Source organism: Pogona vitticeps, chromosome 3 (assembly GCF_051106095.1).
Source record: "Pogona vitticeps strain Pit_001003342236 chromosome 3, PviZW2.1, whole genome shotgun sequence".
Taxonomy (NCBI): Eukaryota; Metazoa; Chordata; class Lepidosauria; order Squamata; family Agamidae; genus Pogona; species Pogona vitticeps.
This window is the reverse complement of record NC_135785.1, coordinates 191078516-191098225: the sequence shown is the minus strand read 5'-3', so window position 1 is coordinate 191098225 and position 19710 is coordinate 191078516. Positions and strand designations below refer to the sequence as shown.

At 38.4% G+C, this 19710-nt stretch overlaps 1 protein-coding gene across 5 annotated transcripts in view; it reads right to left on the bottom strand.

Moving 5' to 3' along the window:
- The window catches only part of IL1RAPL1 (interleukin 1 receptor accessory protein like 1), a 944419-nt gene that overhangs the window by 432103 nt on the left and 492606 nt on the right, over positions 1–19710 (bottom strand). The gene's annotated exons all lie outside the window — the stretch shown is intronic.

The following is a 19710-nucleotide window of genomic DNA, read 5'->3' as shown; positions in this document are numbered from 1 at the left end:
GAGATCAAAGAGGGTGACACAGAAAGAGTGACAGGAGTGTTGGGGGATGGGAAGAAAGAAATAGAGGTTTGTTTGGTGGAGGAAGAAGAAGGAAGAAAAGGGAGGAGTTAAAACTTTCTATGTGGGAGGAGGAGATAAAAGAAGGGGGAGAACGGAGGTTTGGCAGCAGAGTGATAGAAAAAGGGAGAAGAGAGGATCAGTTGGAGATAGATTCAGGGCATGTTGATCAGAAACATGAGAAAGCACACAACCTACTTAAAGACTTCCCTAATATGAGAGTAAAAGGTCTACTTCCAAATCCAGACATTCCTAAAGAAGGAAAAATGGTCTATGAAACACAAGAATGGATTGTGATCGTGTTTCCGCATGGACAAGGATGTGGGAGGAAGGTGATTCCTCGCAATCCGATATACAACAGCCCACCAAAGGAGGGAGATTGGGCACGACACCCATGTTGTGGGACAGTATGAGCGATGAGGAGTGCTCCCTTACGCAAGATTACTGATAACAAACGGTTTGGGCCAGCCCCACAGTGAATGGAGTGAAATTGGATTATGAGTCCCAGTTAACTTGTTATGGGCAGTTACCCAATTTGTCATGTTTCAACCCAGTTGTTATTGATGTTGAGACTCTACAACAGAATAAATCAAAGATTGTTAATCCTTTAATTCAGTCTCAGTCTCTTCTGCCTGCCAAAAGTGAGGAACTGTCACCAGTTTTGAAAGAACCCAATCACAAGCACATTTTCAAGATCCTCATTTAACCCTTTGAGAATTCAGCTTTCAAGCTTCAAAAACCAAAACATAGCCTTCCTTTGGATAAGTAATTACATCTGACTCCTGCAATTTTTCTAATAGTCTAAAGTGTTCTTCAGTGGAGCTCTTCTTTCCTCCTGAAAACACTGAAGTACTTCAAGGGTTCCTGTTCACGTCATATTCTATGTACTACTAACTCACTCACTTTTGGCATAGCCACCTGTGTTCATACACCACATACATGCTGTTGCATGCTCAAAAATGTAAAACACTGAGCCTAGAATTCACTAGGTGCAAATACATTATTCATGATCATTTTCTTTTTGCAATAACTAAGGTATAACTAACTTACATTATGATTGTAATGCAAAACAAAATGACTTCATCTCTCTTACTGCATACATTTTATCACAGAGCTTTTAAAAATTATATTACAATTACAGGGTGCTGGCCTTCCTCCTGAGAAGCGTTATCAGGTCAGCAGCTGGTTTGTTGTTGTTTAGTCATTTAGTCGTGTCTGACTCTTCATGACCCCATGGACCGGAGCACACCAGGACCTCCTGTCTTCTGGTAGCATTCTGATTTTTTAAGTAACTGTAAGCAACCATTTTGATTATTTTCAGTGAGAGCAAAGAATTACTTTTGGATTTGTAATGGTAACAACAAACAGCTACCTTTGAGGATTTTTGAATGGCAAGTGTAAATAATTACTTTTTTTACGAGTTCCTTCCCAACTTCTGGAAAAAAAATTGTATGCTTTATTGCCTTCTGCACTGTAGGTTTCAACTGCCAGGCTGTCGAAAGATAGACCTTTTCTTGGTACAGTGGCAATATGTGCTTCATCAAATTGGATAATACTTTTGGGCACTGATACCCACTGGCAATTAGACTGAACTACCCTGGGCTACAATTGGTCATATTATGCACCACCCCAACCTTTACAACTCTTCCTAATGAAATGTATGGCCTACTGTCTGGACCCAGAATATCCTTTATGAAATCTCAGTGTTAGTCACATAAATACTTCTCCACAGTCTATCGGCAGCAGAAATCATGTCAGTTCTTGGTCAAGGCTTGCCTTTTGGCTATTATTTGGTGGATCTGGTAAGTTCTGAGCAAAAATGACTAATAAAAATTTCAGCTGCTGCCAGCCAAATTCATGAGGCACAGCTATTCCCAGTATGGAAAGGACCATGTCTGTTGCAAATGCCTACCATGTAGTTGTTAAGATAAGGTGACTGCCAACTCAGGGCGGGGCAGGGTGGAGCACGGCTCTAAATCTGCTCTACAAAATGGTTGAATACACAATTATTCAAAATCAGACTTTTGCTACTCAAGGCACTTTCTGAATGGGTAAATCCAACACTTCCTTTTTCTCTCACATTCATTTGGAATGAAACAAAAACAAAAATAACATATTTTTTCTGTTACGTTTATGACTAATTTGTTAATTTTGGAAAGTACTTAGGGAGGAAATGAAATAAATTCTCATCTGTCCTAGTACACAGTACATAACAACAAATTTTGGCAAGTAGAACCATAGCTGTCAGCCTATTACACATAACTTCCCACAAACAGGAAAAAGTAGCCAGTTCCCTGTGGATATTGGGCCAATTAGGATTAATTAACTGGTGTAGATTTAACGAGTTGATCTAATTTCAATATTGAAAATTTCATATGTACATTTCCCTTTCCTTGTTGCATTATTTGTGATTATCTTGTTCCTCGTCATTCAAAGTCAGAAGGCCAAATCAGACTTCTTGGCTGGATAATCTGCACAATATCTTATTGATATTTTATTGATATCTGCATTTTTGTTATGTCAAGTTGCTTCTGACCTATGGTGACCTGAACAGGGTTTTCAAAAGTATTCAAGGAGTGGCTTTACTATTGCCACCCTCCAGTGAGTTTTCATGACCCAGTGGGGTTCTTGAGTCCTAGTGTGACACTCTATCCACTACCCTTAAGTACATGCATGTACAATTAATTAAACAACAGTAAACAATATTTTATATTTCTATCTTTTTCAAGGCAGATGGAAAACAAAAGCCTCAGAACAATGAGGTAAATTATGAAAAAAAATAGAGAACAGGTATAGAAAAAGTTAAAAAGGATAAATATACTGTTACTAAGATTATAAAGCCCTATCAAGGTACCTTACACACTAAAAGCATCATAAAACAATGTAAGAGAGAAATTACTTTTTTTAAATGACTGCAATTCAGTTATACAATCTAAAACCAACAGTACTATAATAAAAACTTCAACACTGTAGAAAAAGAAGTGCCTATTTAAAATCTGAATTTGATTAGGTTATGAATGACCCTTGTAACATCTGCTTTATCTAGCCAGGTTGCAGCTAGAGAATCAACCAAAGTAATGTAAACACTGCTAGCTACTGGCACCATTTGAAACTCTGTTCTTGGAGTGGAATGCATGAGAAATTTCAACACTGTGCATGTTCTATTTCAGTGCATGCAATTTATGCACCATTGTGTATACTAATGAAGTTCTAGCAAATAGCCAAGATAGAGCTATTGAAGTAGCCCACTTCTCGTTTTTTTAAAAATAAGCTTATTGACTTAATATTTTAATTTGTTTTCAGTTTTACCTATATTTCATATATGTCTATAATTTTAAATTGTGAATTTATTTAGATATGAACGAAGAAACTTTCGGGAGAAATTCAACACCATCTAGCATTATTCACACCTATCTGTGGATCAGCAAATCTTATACACAGAATTTCCATCTTGACTAAGTTTCAGCTTGTTAGCCCCACCTATTGCCTTCAAACACCTTAATTAAGATTTTCACAGACTCCATGGGACTAACAGATGCAAATGTGAGATGAAACTGTGTGTCATTATATCAATAGGTGACACTTCAGCCAAGCCATGGATAAAATTGTGCTAACAGCTTCTTGTAGGTGTCTAAAACAACAGGAAGTAATATAGAATCCTAGGTCATCCTAGAATTCAGGGCCCATGAAGCACAACAAAATATACCTGGAAGCATCATCTGGTTATATCCTTCAAGAAACAACAGAAGCCACTATAATACTATTCCACGAGAGCTACCGCAGCTATATAATCTATATTTGACATCATGGCCAACATTACTAAAGGCTACTGAGAGGTTCAAAAACCCCCAAGTGTCCCATTGTCCATTCCTAGCAGTACTGAAGGTTGTTACTGTCCCAAGGCCAGGTCGACAGACAGGAAGGGATCCTAATAACCCTAGGATCTCCTGGAGCAAAGGACCACCATCGATAAAAAGCAAAAATCTCCAAAAATCAAGTTATTAAGAAGCATTGTTATTTTTCACATGATTTAATCAGTGCCTTCTTAAGCATAGTGAGAACCACATTCATCCTGAAGGAGACACTAAACGTCTCTGAAGTTCAGATGGCAATCTCAATCATGTTAAATTATAATGGCAGGAAAAGCACTGATGGGGTGGCTCAAACCACCAACACGTATTTCCAACCACTTGCCCACAATCTGGCCGCATTCATCAAAATGATGCCATTCAGCTCAAAACTTGTGAAAGTATCGGAATCTGCAAAATTGAATGCAAAAAATAAAAAATAAACAGAAACACCAAGAGCCTAGATGATTCTGCTTATAATTTATTTTATCTATTTTTTGGTGAACATTACTCAGAATTACTTCTTTTTTGGATGTGTATCAAGACTATTGCAAACAGACCTTTGAATGTATTTTGGAAGTACAATTTGAATGGCATTGTGAATGTTTTAAAAAAGTGATGCACTTAAATGTACCAGGATGTGTAGTAATTACTTATGGGGCTGCCCTAAGTATACTAATTATCTGTGCTAGGCAATTTCAGTGGAAATCTATGGAGACATTGTTATACTTTAAGTGTTTAATAAAATTGTTTCCATTTGAGATTATGACAGCAAAACAATTAAAATTCTTGTCCAAGGAGAGCCAGAGGCAATACAGCTAACAAAGTAATTTAGAACAGTTCAGTTCTGATGCAGTAGTTGATTTTTGGTGAATACTTGCTCTTTACCCAGCTGAGTTGTAGCCAAGAAACTGATATCATTCAGCTAGAATCAGAATAAGTCAAAGCCTCACTACGGACTATTATTGTCACCAGACTCTCAGAAAGGCCAACTGGTATTCAAAAAGATAATTAAAACAATGTTACAGGAAAATGATTGAGAGGCATAAAATGTTTTTCTGCTTTAAGTTTACAGTACATTGGTGCCTCAACTTACGAACATTCCTACTTACGACCATTTCGAGTTATGACCAGCTCCAGCCGCAAAATGTTGCTGCTACTTGCCAATGGAGCTTCCACTTACGAACAGAAAAAGGCAGGGAAAAAAGGCAGGAAAGTCAAATTTCTAACTGTAGGTGGCGACAAAGCTGCTTCTTTGTAGCTCTTTCACCCCAGCAGTTAGAGAGTGTGCGATCAGAAAAGGCTGCCTGGTAAGGTAAGGTGCTGTTTTCTGCTTTTAAAAAACCGTTCTGAGTGTTTTTGCAGTGTGGTTTTGGGCTGGGGCTGGGTTATGTTTCTGTGCTGTGATGGGTCTTGGGGGATTTGTTTTTCGGTCCCCCCCATTTCTGATGGGTCTTGGGGGTTTGTTTGTTTGTTGGTGCTTTGCTTTTTCCCCATTTCTGATCTGTCTTGCATGCTTCGCTTGCTTTTTGCATTGCTTTTTCCCCATTTCCAATCTGTCTTGCATGCCTCGTTTGCTTTTTGCATTGCTCTTTCCCCATTTCTGATCTGTCTTGCATGCTCTGTTTGCTTTTCTCCCCCTCCCTTCGGCCAGAAGGGATTAATCGTGTTTCCAATGGGTCTTGCAATGATTTTTTTTTTTTGTGATTTTTTTCCTTCGGCTGGAATGGATTAATTGCATTTCAATAGGAAATGGTGCTTCGACTTACAACCATTTCAACTTATGCCCATCTTCTGGAACAGATTAAGTTTGTAAGTAGAGGCACCACTGTAGGTCTTTTTGTGATCTAGGAAGGATATGAATGCAAACCATCAGTACAAATTTGAATCTCTTTATAAGTTCGTGGCCTTGAGGAACACCAGGATCCACTGTTTCTCTAGGATTATCACTTTGCTGCACTCCCAGAAACATCTCCCATCAACATTCTATAGTATGAAGGCTGAATCTTATTCTGTCAACTGTTAGTGGTCCTTGATATCATCCCAATGTCATACTTCACCCACTGAAAATTATTAATTAAACAGAATTACATGGTGAGTTGCCTTCTAATATGACAATGTAATCTGGAGTGATTTATCCCAATATTGCACAATCCTCTTTGCGTCCATATCATCTTCTAGATCCAAATCAAGTTGCTGATCATGATACACAAAACTATCAATATCCAGGAGGCAGGCTGGATCCAGGATCTGCCATCACATACAGAAAAATTCTACTCATGATGCTACTATGCCCTTTTAAAATAATCAACTGTTGCCTCTTCACCATCAGTTGTCATGATCCACAAGCCATCTGTACATATTTGGGGGAAGAACCATAGGAGTTGCTTCATTCAGCCCAGTTGGATCAATGTCCAACATATCTGAGAAACCAAACGCATTCCTTTAACAACCACAATCTTGAAGGCTGGAAAAATCCTTATAAATAAAAGCATTATAAAAACAAAAGCCACTATTACAACAGAATTCTTATCAACAGTGATTTCTTGCCCTTCTGAAAGCTTTTCACAGTTCATGTATGAGTATCTCCAAATGAAAATGTACAGTCATGTGAAAAATGAATTCCTCTTTGAATTCTATGGCTTCACATATCAGGACATAATAAAAATCATCTGGTCCTTAGCAGGTCTGAAAATTAGTTAACACAATCTCAGATTAACTACAAATACATGACATATTACACTGTGTCATGATTTATTTTACAAAAATAAAGCCAAAGTGGAGAGGCCAATATGTGAAAGACTAAGTTTACCGAATCAAGAGGCTAAGTAGCATCCAGGTGCTGCTAACCAAATGCCGTTGAGTAATTGATTATCAGCAAGTGTGACCACCTCTATAAAAGCCAACGTTATAGCAGTTTGCTGGTCTGGATCACTCAGGTGTGTATTAACGCAATACGAAGGAGGAACCACATCAGCAATGATCATAGAGAAACAACGATAGCTGCCCATCAATCTGAGAATGGTTATAAAGCCATTTACAAACAATTTAAAATCCGTCATTCTACAGTGAGGAAGATCATTAACAAGTGAAAAACATTAAAGACAGTTGTCAATCTTCCCAGGAGTGGACGTCCAAGAAAATTCACCCCAAGGTCAGACTGTACAATGCTGAGAGAAACTGCAAAAACCCAAAGAGTTACATCTCAGACTCTACAGGACTCAGTCAGCATGAAAAATGTTAAAGTTCGTGACAGTACAATTAGAAAAAGAATGAACAAGTATGGTTTGTTTAGAAGGGTTGCCAGAAGAAAGCCTCTTCTCCAAAAAAATGTAGCATGATTTAGGTTTGCAAAGTTGTATCTGGACAAACCAGAAAACTTTTGGAACAACGTCCTTTGGAAAGATGAGACCCAAGTGGAGATGTTTAGCCATAATATACAGCACCATGTTTAGTGAAAACAAAAAACAGCATATCAGCACAAACACCTTATACCAACTGTCAAGCACATTGGTGGAGGGGTGATGAATTGGGGCTTGTTCTGCAGCCCCAGGACCTGGGCACTTTGCAGTCATTGAGTCAATCATGAACTCCTCTTTATATCTAAATATTCTAGAATCAAATGTGAGGTCATTTTCCAACATGTAAGCTTGGCCTAAATTGGGTCATGCAACAGGACGATGATCCCAAGTGCACCAGGACATCTACAATAGAATGGCTGAAAAAGAAAAGAATCAAGTCGTTGCAATGGCCCAGTCAAAGTCCAGACCTCAACCTGATTGAAATGCTGTGGTGGGACCTTAAGAGAGCTGTGTATAAACAAATGTCCACAAACCTCAATGAATTGAAGCAACATTGTAAAGAAGAGTGGGCCAAAATTCGTCCACAATGATGTGAGAGACTGATAAAGTCATATAGACAACGATTACTTCAAGTTACTGCTGCTAAAGGTGGTTCTAAAAGCTTTTGAATCATAAGCTGTACTTAGTTTTTCACATATGGCTTCTCTATTTTGGCTTTATTTTTGTAAAATAAATCATGACAGAGTGTAATATGTCATGTATTTGTAGTTAATCTGAGGTTGTGTTAACTAATTTTCAGACCTGCTAAGGACCAATGAATATGGCATATTCATTGGATTCAATGGACTTGAACTGTATTCTTTGTTGATTTTAATTATTTTAATGTACTTAATTGGCTTTAATGGTTTTTACAGGGGGGTGCTTTTCAATGCACTTATTATAGTTACATTTAGTTTTATTTATGTGCATTCTTTTATGGCCATGGGTCCTATTTTTTGGTAGAAAGGTGGGGTATAAATGAAATAAACAAATAAACCATAATAATAATATACTACAATCATTTACCAGCAAGCACTGCTACATACATGGGGCATTTTATACTCTGCAATTAAATGAAATTCCCAGTCTATAAATGAGGGGGAGGCAGAAGTAACTTGATGCAAATATATTTATTCACCTAGATGAGGGTTAAATAAAATTCAATAGTTCATTCCATTTCCAGCTGCTGTCTATTGCCATGTAAAGGTGATTCCTTCCTACTTCTATCTAATTATTTTATTTTATGCTGAGGACTACTTTAGCCATTGCTCTAACACTGTACTAGAAGGTCATGTTTAATCGGTTATCTTCCATGACTTATGAATCTCTTTTAGAATAATGGCTTTCTAGGATAGATAAAGCCTCCTATCTTGCAATTAATCTTTGCTTTCAGATACATGATCTCACATTTGCCCTTATTAAAATGCATTGTGCTTGGTAAATGAGCTTAAGAGGTATGCAGATCAGTCTGCTGTCTTATTAGAGATCCAGGCTATCATTTAGGCCTGCTGAACTCTTTGTTAAACATCCTGACAGTTTTAATCCTTCAATAAGTGTTCTCTTATTGTTAAGCTTCATTGGGGCTTTGAAAAATTGCTTCTTGGACTACAGCTCCCAAACTCCTTAGGGAGAATGACCACAAGCCATGCTGGTTGTAGGACTGAGAAGCTGAGGAAGCATGCAGGTGAACACTGCTGAATTTTGTTTGGATATTATCCTAATTGTAAAATATCATACAGCTCCAAGTGAGAGAAATTGGGTGGGGGTTACAGAGTTACAGCAGTTTTTGGAGCAGAGGAATGACTTCTGTTTCCTCCTGGATATTTCTAACCATTTTTTTCTTGATGGACAAAACATGGTTTAAAAATTATCTGATCAGAGACAATATCCTGCAGTATCCAAGTGAACATGCAATGTTGTTGTAGGCACACGGGCATCAGCAAGAACTGCTGCCATATTGAAACCCTATGAAAGCCTTGCACTGCTAGAAGTCAACATGAGACATCCTAAAAAGTCACAGGAAAGTTTTTAAAAAACTACAGACACACACAAGAGAGAGAGAGAGAGAGAGAGAGAGAGAGAGATGCCACATATACTTAGAGGGACAATGAAGCTTCTTCCCAAGCTCATTGCCTCCCCCTAAAATTTCTTCACACATTTTCCACTTACCCAGCTATTTTTAAAGGACTGTTTCTGTCCTCAGCCTGCGTTTGACAAACTGAGAACAACAAAGCAGTAAAAAAAATATAGCATGACACTAATCCAAACTTTTACATACTACTTTTTCAAAAGTTCTGTAATTGAAACAATGGTTTCCCTTTCTGGTTTCTTTTCACTAACTGTAGCTCAAATAAACCACATGTCCCTAAATTTGGACCCCACGGGGACACTATTGTTAGTTTAAAAGCAAAAGTAGCCCCTCCTCACTGTTGAAAAAAAGAAGAGGGGAAGTTGCCATACCTCATTTTCATGGTGAGTAACAATGCTTTCCTACCATGTCTAAAGAGAACAAAAGAGTTCAAAATAATGAGAGGGATCAAACAGACCTAAGAAAGATTAAAGGGAAAAATGGGGAAAAGGTTGTGCAGAAACAATCCTGTGTCATCTAAGTTTCTATGGAGCTTTGTGTGAATGGAGAAATTTCTAATCTTAAGCATATCAGCCATAATTTCAACCAAGATTGTTTTTCCTTTACTTTTAATATATATAGTCTCCTTGAAGCAACTTTAATGTGGAGCAGTGAGATTATCCCTTGGGACGTGGTGGCGCTGCGGCCTAAACCTCAGAAGCCTTTGTGTGCTGCAGGGTCAGAAGACCAGCAGTTGTAAGATCAAATCCATGCAACGGAGTGAGCTCCCGTCGCTTTGTCCCAACTCCTTGCCAACCTAGCAGTTCGAAAGCATGTAAATGTGAGTAGATAAATAGGTACCATCTCAGTGGGAAGGTAAACAGCATTCCGTGTATAGCCGCGCTGGCCACGTGACAACGGAAACTGTCTTCGGACAAACGCTGGCTCTACGGCTTGGAAATGGGGATGAGCACCGCCCCCTAGAGTCGGACGTGACTGGACTAAATGTCAAGGGGAACCTTTACCTTTACCTAGTGAGATTATTTATGAAAAGTGATTCACAATACAATGTGGCATCTGTCTAGTCTGACAGAGTTCAACAGCATTTACTCCCAGGTACGCATAGGCTTGCAGCCTTACTGTATTCTTATTCACTGCCTCTTATAAATCCTTTCCTGAGAGGAAACGTAACTGAACAGACATATTTCTATGCCATATATGAGACATATTAAGAAAATAACAAAAATTGACTGCTGGGCAGTGGCTTAGGAATCTGGCTGCAGAATTTGGGAGTTCGATCCCCTACTGTGCCTCCTTGACAAAGGCTGGATTTGATGATCCAAAGGGTCCCTTTCTAGCTTTGCAGTTCTATGATGATGAAATTTGATGAGGCAAAAACAACTTTATGAACACATGAAAGGAAGCATACTTAGGGGGGAGAGATGTTGCAAGATTCGTTCATGGGTTATTCGTGTATAGGAATTTGGCCATTAGAGTCTAAACAAGAGGTTCCCAAAACACAAATATGTGACCTTGAGGAGGAGATGATACCATAGATTTCATGGCCTGAAATTATATGAGAGGGGATTGGATTTTCACGTTTTCATTGGGACAGAACAATTTTCTGATTAGCTGTGGACTAGAAATAACATGAGAAGAGGAAACAACTCAATTTGTAAACGTGTCTCAAGTCAATCATTTACACAAAACAATATTTAAAACAATCAAAGTCCAACAAGAAAAAACAATTCCAAGAGACAAAGCTATCACATTCCTGGTAGGGTCCCAGTTAGACTAATAAGTGGTTTTAGGTTCAAGGTGAATTTATTATAGTAAAATGGCCCAGAAGCAAGCATCGCTAATGCAGCAAACAGTGTCAGGGTTGATAGCATAGCCAAGAAGGATCAAGAGTCGAATTGGCCAGCATTAGCAATGAGTTCGACTAGATGACCTTTGGCATTCCATTAAACTCTGCTATGCACTTTTCTGACCCCTATTAATGCCTGTTTTGGAGGAAAGACGGGAAATACAGTAAATCAATAAATAATTCTGGAGAACAAGCACAGGTCATTGGTTTTTGTGCTGCCCTAGGTACCATTCCACTATGCCCCTTTGTACCTTGCATCTCCTGGCAAACAGATCACAATTATGTTGAAGCCAACACAACTGTCCATGTTAGGTACATTCTTATTTAATGCATGAATACATTTTCATCCTGCTTAGTCCAGAACTACTGAAACAGTGATGTCTACGTCGGCTCGGGTATGTCATGAGAATGGCTGATGGTCGGACTCCAAAAGATCTTCTGCATAGAGAATTAGTGCAGGGAAATCGCCCCAGAGGGAGACCACAGCTGCGATACAAGGATATTTGCAAGCAGGATCTGAAGGTCTTAGGAATGGACTTCAACAGATGGGAAACCTTGACATCTGAGCATTCATCCTGGAGGAAGGAGGTGCATCATGGCCTCTCCCATTTTGAAGAGACATTTGTTTAGCAGGCTGAGGCAAAGAGGCAGTTCTGAAACCAGCAAAATCAGGGAGCTGGACAGGGGACAGATTGTATTTATCTTCAGTGTGGAAGGGATTGTCTCAAATTGGCCTCCTCATCCACAATAGACACTGTTCCAAGTCCTCTATTCAGAGCACGATACCATAGTCTCTTGAGACTAAAGGATGTCTAATCAGTCCAGAACTGACTGAACTAAGAGATCTGAAGAGAAACCAATAGCCAAAAGCAATGAAGAAAACAATAATTCTGAATATAATTAACTCGGAGGTGCACTCAGGTGTAAAGTTATTTCACCTGCAAACAAAAGTGCATCAATTTATATTGCATGAGCATTCAGGAGAGAAGGCCAAATATGCTTTAGCTTTGATAAAAGCAAGTCAGCAGAGTTAACATGTATAAGGATTCACCCAAAGGAAGGAAGGATAAAGAGAAAGGGAAATCTTTGCGCTGTCAGTGTAATTCAGTTTCTGAAAATCTAAAATGATGATGATTGCTTATGAGTTTTAGGAAGCCTCTCAGATTATTAGATAGGAAAAAATTGTTAATGAACATGTACTATTCTACTACAAACTAACAAATCAAGAAAAGAGAAAGAACATCATTAATATATGTTGATGTTGTGAATACCTAAGATGTCTTGGACACAGGTGGAGAATTCCCAAATATTGAAACTTTTCCCCTGGATTTTATAGATGCAGGAAGTACCAGCAATCACTGTAAGGCCTGGAAAGGCCATGTATGTCTCTCATGTTCCCATTCACCAAGCAAATTACTTCAATTCCAGAGCAGCTGATAATGCATAGGTGGAGAGTTAAATGGATGTATCAGAAGCATGGGTAGATTATCAAATAGGTAGACCATCCGTTCCACTCCATAGCCCCAGACACTCTACATAGCTACATACAGAACTGGATTAATAAGGTACTAAACTCTTAAAAAATGCACATCAGGGTACTGTGACTGGATGAAGCTATATATATATATTGGCCAATATTATTTACATACAACAAAAATGGGACAAAAGCTCAGAAAAGGAACAGATCTTCCACGGAGAAGCCAGTTGTCATTTAAGGAATGAAAATAAGAGACACAGAGAGAGAAAAAGAAGAAGCGTGTATTAGATTTTTTTAGAAAGAGAATATGAAACAGAAGTAGAGATGGGAATGAAACTCCAAAATGGCACTTAGTCTTGGTTCATGGGTCATCAAACTTGATGGCCCATGAATCATGAATTGCCTCCCAGTGGCCCGATGAACCACAAATCAATTTGTCAGTTCGTTGGGTCATATATATATAAGTCCTGGCCGCCACAGCCTTCCTATGCCATGCGGAGGACAAGGATCAAGGCAATCTCCCAGCCCCACTGCCTTTGCAGTAGGGCTGTGGGATGGCTTCCTATACCAGTGGGGGCATAAGAAGAGGAGGAAAGCTCCTCAGAATCTATCTAAAAATTTGACCCAATGAACTGACTAATTGATTTGTGGTTCATCATACTATTGGGGGGCAATTCGAGGTTCATGGGTTGTCAAGTCTGACAACCTACAAACCAAGACAAAGCGCCATTTTGGCGCTTTATCCCCATCTCTACTTGTTTCATGTTCTCTTTCTTAAAAAAAATCTAATTCAAGCATCTCTCTCTCTCTCTCTCTCTCTCTCTCTCTCTCTCTCTCTCTCTCTCTCTCTCATTTTAATTCCTTAAATCAGTGGTCCCCAACCTTGGGTCTCCAGATGTTGTTGGACTACAACTCCCAGAAGCCTCCACTGCCATCTCTGCTAGCCAGGATTTCTGGAAGTTGAAGTCCAAGAACATCTGGAGGCCCAAGGTTGGGGACCACTGCTTTAAATAACTGATTTCTCACTGGCAGATCTATTGCTCAAAGGCCAAAGGCAATTCTCACTGGAAAAGTATTGTTTGAGTAGAAAACCACCTTGCATTGAAGTGTAGACATTGAGTGGCCTGGAGAACAGGCATGTTAAACAATAACACTCACTCCCAGCAGGTGGCTAGGCTGAATGAATGTGGGAGCAATTCAGAAAGCTGTGAAGCTGCTCCTGTGGTCATTTAATCATCTCAATTCACAGAGGTGTCTTTAAAAATAATAGGATTAAATACCTCTTCGCAGTACAAAATACTAGAATTAAATATTAATCATTCATTTATACGACTGCTTATCCAGGAGCAAAGGAGAAGTGTTAATGCCATAGTACTCTGTCCCTGGACTCTAAAAATGGGACAAAGGCTCAGAAAAGGAACAGAGGAGAAAAACTTAATAGAACAAAGGACATAATACTCCTATTCTTGCATTGTCTTTTACACAATTACAATCAGGTAATGAGGGAGAAGAGATCATGCTCATGGGTGTTGAAGTTTTTGTACATGTTGCCTTTGACTGGGAGGGACCTTTCTGGGCTGAGGTGACTGTCAATCTATCCAGTATATATATATAGGATATATATACAGGATAGATTGACAGTCACCTCATATATATATATATATATACTGTCAATCTATCCAGTATATATATATATATATATATATATATATATACTGGATAGATTGACAGTTTATATATATATAAAATTTATATATATATAAAATTCTATGGGAAGATACATTGAAACGTTGGTATGCCAACGCTACCAGTGAGCGGTGGTCACCAGTAGTGCTGCACGGATATCCCAAGTCCATTGTGTGCAATGCATTTTTGCAGGAGCAGCCAGTGCGATAAAGGGATCCTTTCCTAAACAGAACTCCCTTTCTGATCAACATTTCCTCTTATTTCTACCCTTGTGTGCAAATCTCTCTCCCCCCCCCACACACACATGTGGAGTTCTATTGTGACCGGAATGAAAGGGGCTGCACATGGAAGGAGGAAAGCTGTCTAGAAGGGAGGTGGAGTCAAGCACACTTGCACAGTCACACCCTTTAGAGGGAGCCTTCTTTCTGATATATCAATCGATGTATCGACAAATATATATATTTAAATATATATATAAATCAAGGGGCAAAATTTCCCCTTGAAGCAAGGAAGAAAATAAACTAGTACAGTGGTGCCTCACTAGACGATGATAATCCATTCCACTGAAATCGCTGTTCAGCTTCAGCGAAATCATTATCTAGTGAAAAGTATTTCCCCATTGGAATGCATTGAAACCTGTTTAATGCGTTAATGGGGAAGAATTGTCATTGTCTAGTGAAGATCGGCCATAGGAAAGATGCTTTGCGAACCACCGATCAGCTGTTTAAATTGCTGTCTTGCGAAGCTTAGGTGCCGAAAACACCCAGTTTGCGAGCACAGAGGGAGCTATCAAAATCGTCGTCTAGCGAAAATCAGTTTGCAAAGCAGGGACCAAACATCATCCGGCGAAATTCACCCATAGGAATCACTGCTATAGCGATCATAAAAAGCCAATGTCTAGCAAAAAACCTGTCATGCGGAGTATATGTCTAGCGAGGCACCACTGTACCATGGTGTAACCAGCTATAATAATTCAAATAGGAGGAAATAAATTGGTACTGCTAAAAGTTCATCAGATTCTCATCCTGGGATATAAACCACATGACCATGATTCAATACAACATAGGTATGGAAAATATCAGAAGAAGTCGAAAACATTTCCCTCATGTGACAAGGGCCAAAGTGTGATTTAATTTTCAGTAAATGTTATATTGAAGCCATGGTTTACTGTGTACTGTTGTTTTACAATATCCAGCTTGTATTGAATGTGTTATAAAAATTGAGAAGATCTACCATTTATAGGTTCCTGCCAAAGACCGGGTTGTTTGTGGAGAAATACTTTATAGTTCAGTTAACTGTTAAAGAGTTCAAGACTCAAATTTAGGTAATGTTAACCTAGAGGTGATAAATTTATAACAGTTATGTTGAGGTTGCATTGTTGTTAAAATTGACGTTATGTTACAGAAAACATGGGCCAAAATGGCTCAGATAGTTATGCCAGCCTTGTTCGGAGTAACTTTTTGGAGGCGAATTTCCTCAGATTAAGAAATCACCATAGACCGACTCTGTACTTAACAAATAATGTCACTCTTAATTTCTTAACTTGAGGGAATTCATTACACTGTTTGTGTTACACTACTGTAACTGCAGAGAAATAATAAAAACCCCTTTGTGATTTTAGCTACACCTTCTTTATCCCTCCAAGGCAAAACGCATGGCTCCCCTCCACTCCATTTTATCACCATTCAATGAATTTCAAAGGTCAAGTCCAAGGAAGTGAACTTGGATTTCCTGCATCCCTGTGCAATTCAATACTAGGGGAGGATTTCTACCACATGACGTATTTTTTTTCTGCAACCTGTGTTTGAGCTTATAGGTGGGTTTGCACATTTTTAAGTAATCTGGTGAGAAAGGCCAGTTTATTCATAAACATGTTTGAATTTACTTATGCATTAAAATGAAGGTTTCAGAGAAAATGTGAAATGTCTTTCCATTGGTCTTGTTTACAGAATATTGAGAAACCACAATATCTATGGAAGCCTTGGCTGATATGATAATTCGAACCAACTGAGACTTTAGTCTAAGATGTACATTAAAATAAGAAGCTCAGATCAAAACACACTGTTTGATATTTATTAACTGCAGAATCTGGAAAACATATGCAAAGGAAAACATTAATTTCCTCCTGTTATATCCATCAGGTCACATGAGTGCTGCTATTACATACAAAAAATATTTTAATATAAAAACATTTGTGTGAATTTCGTTGTATGGGTGTATATACTTACAATGACAATAAATTATTATTGTTATTATATGATGACATTTTAATACACGGAAATGTGAGAGAACATATAATGTTATCTGCCATCAAGTTGGAATCAACTTATGGTGATCCTAACAGGGCTTACAAGGTATTTAAGGAGTGGCTTTACCAGTTCCACAAATGACAGTGAGCTTCCATAGCTGAGCAGAGATTTGAACCCAGGCCCCCTAAGTCCCAGTCCATCACTCTAACCATGACACCACACTGGGCATCAAAAGAAAAAAAAAAACTGTGGTTGTGATGTCAGAATCTGACACAGAACTGGCCCTGGAACTTGATTCCCTACTCATATGTAAAAGTTTGTGTGTGTGTGTGTGTGTGTGTGTGTGTGTGTGTGTGTGTGTGTGTGTGTGTGTGTGTGTGTGTGTGTGTGTGTGTGTGTGTAGACACATGCATGCCTGTATGTATAAAACACAATTAATATACCTAAAACACAGCAGTTTCCCCCCCATGGCAAAAATCAGCATTTCTGAAACTAACATGTTTTCTTCTACAGACTTTTTTTTTATTGAGAGTCTGTAATCTAACAGCCAGTTGGATAATTATCCAATTCTCACAACTGGGAGCAAATCCTTCTAGCTGGACTGAATTACAAGAGGACATGCATAGGCCTGCGGATAATACTCTAGCAGAGAAAAACATGTTCAGTTTCTTTTAAAAAAAATTCACTTCTACAACATGCAGAAATTGCAGGTTTTTAACTGAAACAAGCATACATCCTTCTGTGGGATTAACACTGTCTAGGATCCAGACTAGTTTTGTTTGATACCTTACTGGTTTTAAAAACAGCTACTCTCCTACACATAGGTTAAAATCCAATTTGTTATGCTAGCTGTTGTAATGCAATTGACGTAAAGTACAGTCATGAATAGCCATGACTTGGTGCACAACATAATAATAATAATTTATTAGGGTCAATGACCAGGAAGATATAAATACATTATTTAGATAAAATTACATAATATCACAGGCATTGGTCAAGACGTGTGCACAACAGCAATTGACTATACTGACTTCTTGAAGAATTTGCCACTGAGATTTACATGAAGAGAGGAAAACAGTTTTGTGCAAATGGTATCTTCAATTCAGTTCAGTTTATTTGTCTTATAAATAGAAACTAATTCACCTTGAGCCCATCTGTAACCTGCACAATTCAGTTTATAATCAGAATACATCAGAGCATTTGCACATGTTTGTATTTGTCCAAATAGTGGGGGACAGATGTGAAAATGGGGAAAGCAATGGGCTCTGGCTTGAGATGGGTGTGTGTGTGTAAAAGTCAGTGCCATTAATTTACTCAAATTCATGTAATCATTTCAACAACAAAAAACTTTATTGAAGGGGGAAGGAATATTTCCCTCTGTAGCTGCACTTCCCCAGCAGACAGAATATCTGATTGCTGCCTTCTATAGAACACAAATATGAGCAGGGGGGAAAGGCAGAGGCAAAGCGAGGGGTGATAAAGCTAGCAGCAGGCATTTTTAAAAAATGGAGGAGGGTGATAGCTTACTTACTAGTTCTTTTGTTCGAGCATTATTTTTATTTTCCCAGTGAGTACTTTTTTAAACCCCAAAACACTGAAACACATATTTGGTGGTTCAGAAAGTCCTAATTCAATTTGAAAATTGCTCTTGGTTTCCTCACTTTGCTTTACAGAGAAATGTGGCTGCTTGGTTTTGGGCTTGGAATAATTTCCAAACCTGAAGTACCTCTCTAATAAAAACACAATAGGATCTGGACCGCGGAGGAAAGGTTTATTTCTTTTGTGTACCTGCATACAAATGTGCATGCACAGAAATCTGCCGATTGATAACTCAAGGGAAACCTATAAAATGCACAAGTTTTTCTGAAATCCACACTTGCTAACCTAGACTGTTAATAATCCCATATATATAGGGCAACTATTTCACATTCCAGAATTAAGTCACAAAACTGTACGATGAGCTAAAAGTCACCCAAAAACCAAATCATCCCTCTATAACATCCATGGTTTGATGCAAGTTCCAAACAGTAAGGATGGGAAATGCAACACAAATAAATCAAATTATGTTTAAAATAAAACAACTGTTTTTTGCCCTTGTCTGTGACTTCTCAAGGATTATCACAAATGCTGTTAAACCTAAATGTGTTACTGCTGCACTCTAGTTCATTTTAAGCATTTATGAGCACTAGAGGATAAAGTCACATGTTTCACAAAGTCAGGGTTCTTTTTGTTAAATGCAGTACTAACAGCAAAGTAAAGCATATCATGAAATCTTTCCTTCTTTCGAGGACAGACTGATGTTTAATAATGCTTTGCCTCATCTATCAGCAGTTGGAGAGATCCCAAGATGAGGAAGGGGTCAGTGATGATAAAATTAAAGGCTGGGGGAAAGAGTGAACTACCCAACTGGAGAAGGCACCTGTCAAATACATAGATTGTTTGCTAGGCTACACAATAAAAGATAAAAATGATCTTGCAAAATATTTAGTCAAGGAGACTCAGAAGACAGTGAAGAATGAGGAAGACATGTTATGAGCTTGATCTATGGGAATCACAGAGATGTAGAGGTTTGGACAGTAATGCATGGTCATTGTACACAATAGAATTCAGTTGTACAGGACACAATATAATACAGTACAGATAGGCAACTTATCACACCACAAGAAGTATCAGATATTCCAGCCAATCTATGGTGGCCACCATGATTAACTTCGGTGATGCTTTTGATATAACTGAATAATAGAATCATCCATTGGCAACAGGAATACCTACAGAACAATGACAGCATTTCATTTTGTGAAATGGGAGAAGGCAAGCAGCAAGGAACATCTATGGCCAGCTGGAAGAAAGTGAGAGCTGAAATTTCCAGCCATTGTAAAATATCCTGTTGGTTCTACGGCAGAGTTTCCCACCCTTTTTGGCACCACAGGCCCTTTTTATTTTTGAGAAACACTCATGACTTCCCACCTCTCTGATCCTCTTCTAACAAAAATAAAATCAAATTGGCAAAAATTGTAAATTAAAAATAAACACATTTTAAAGAAATACTACATTCTAGTAACAGTACCTAACACAGAAACTTAAACTTATTTTTTAAACTTATGTATATATATATAT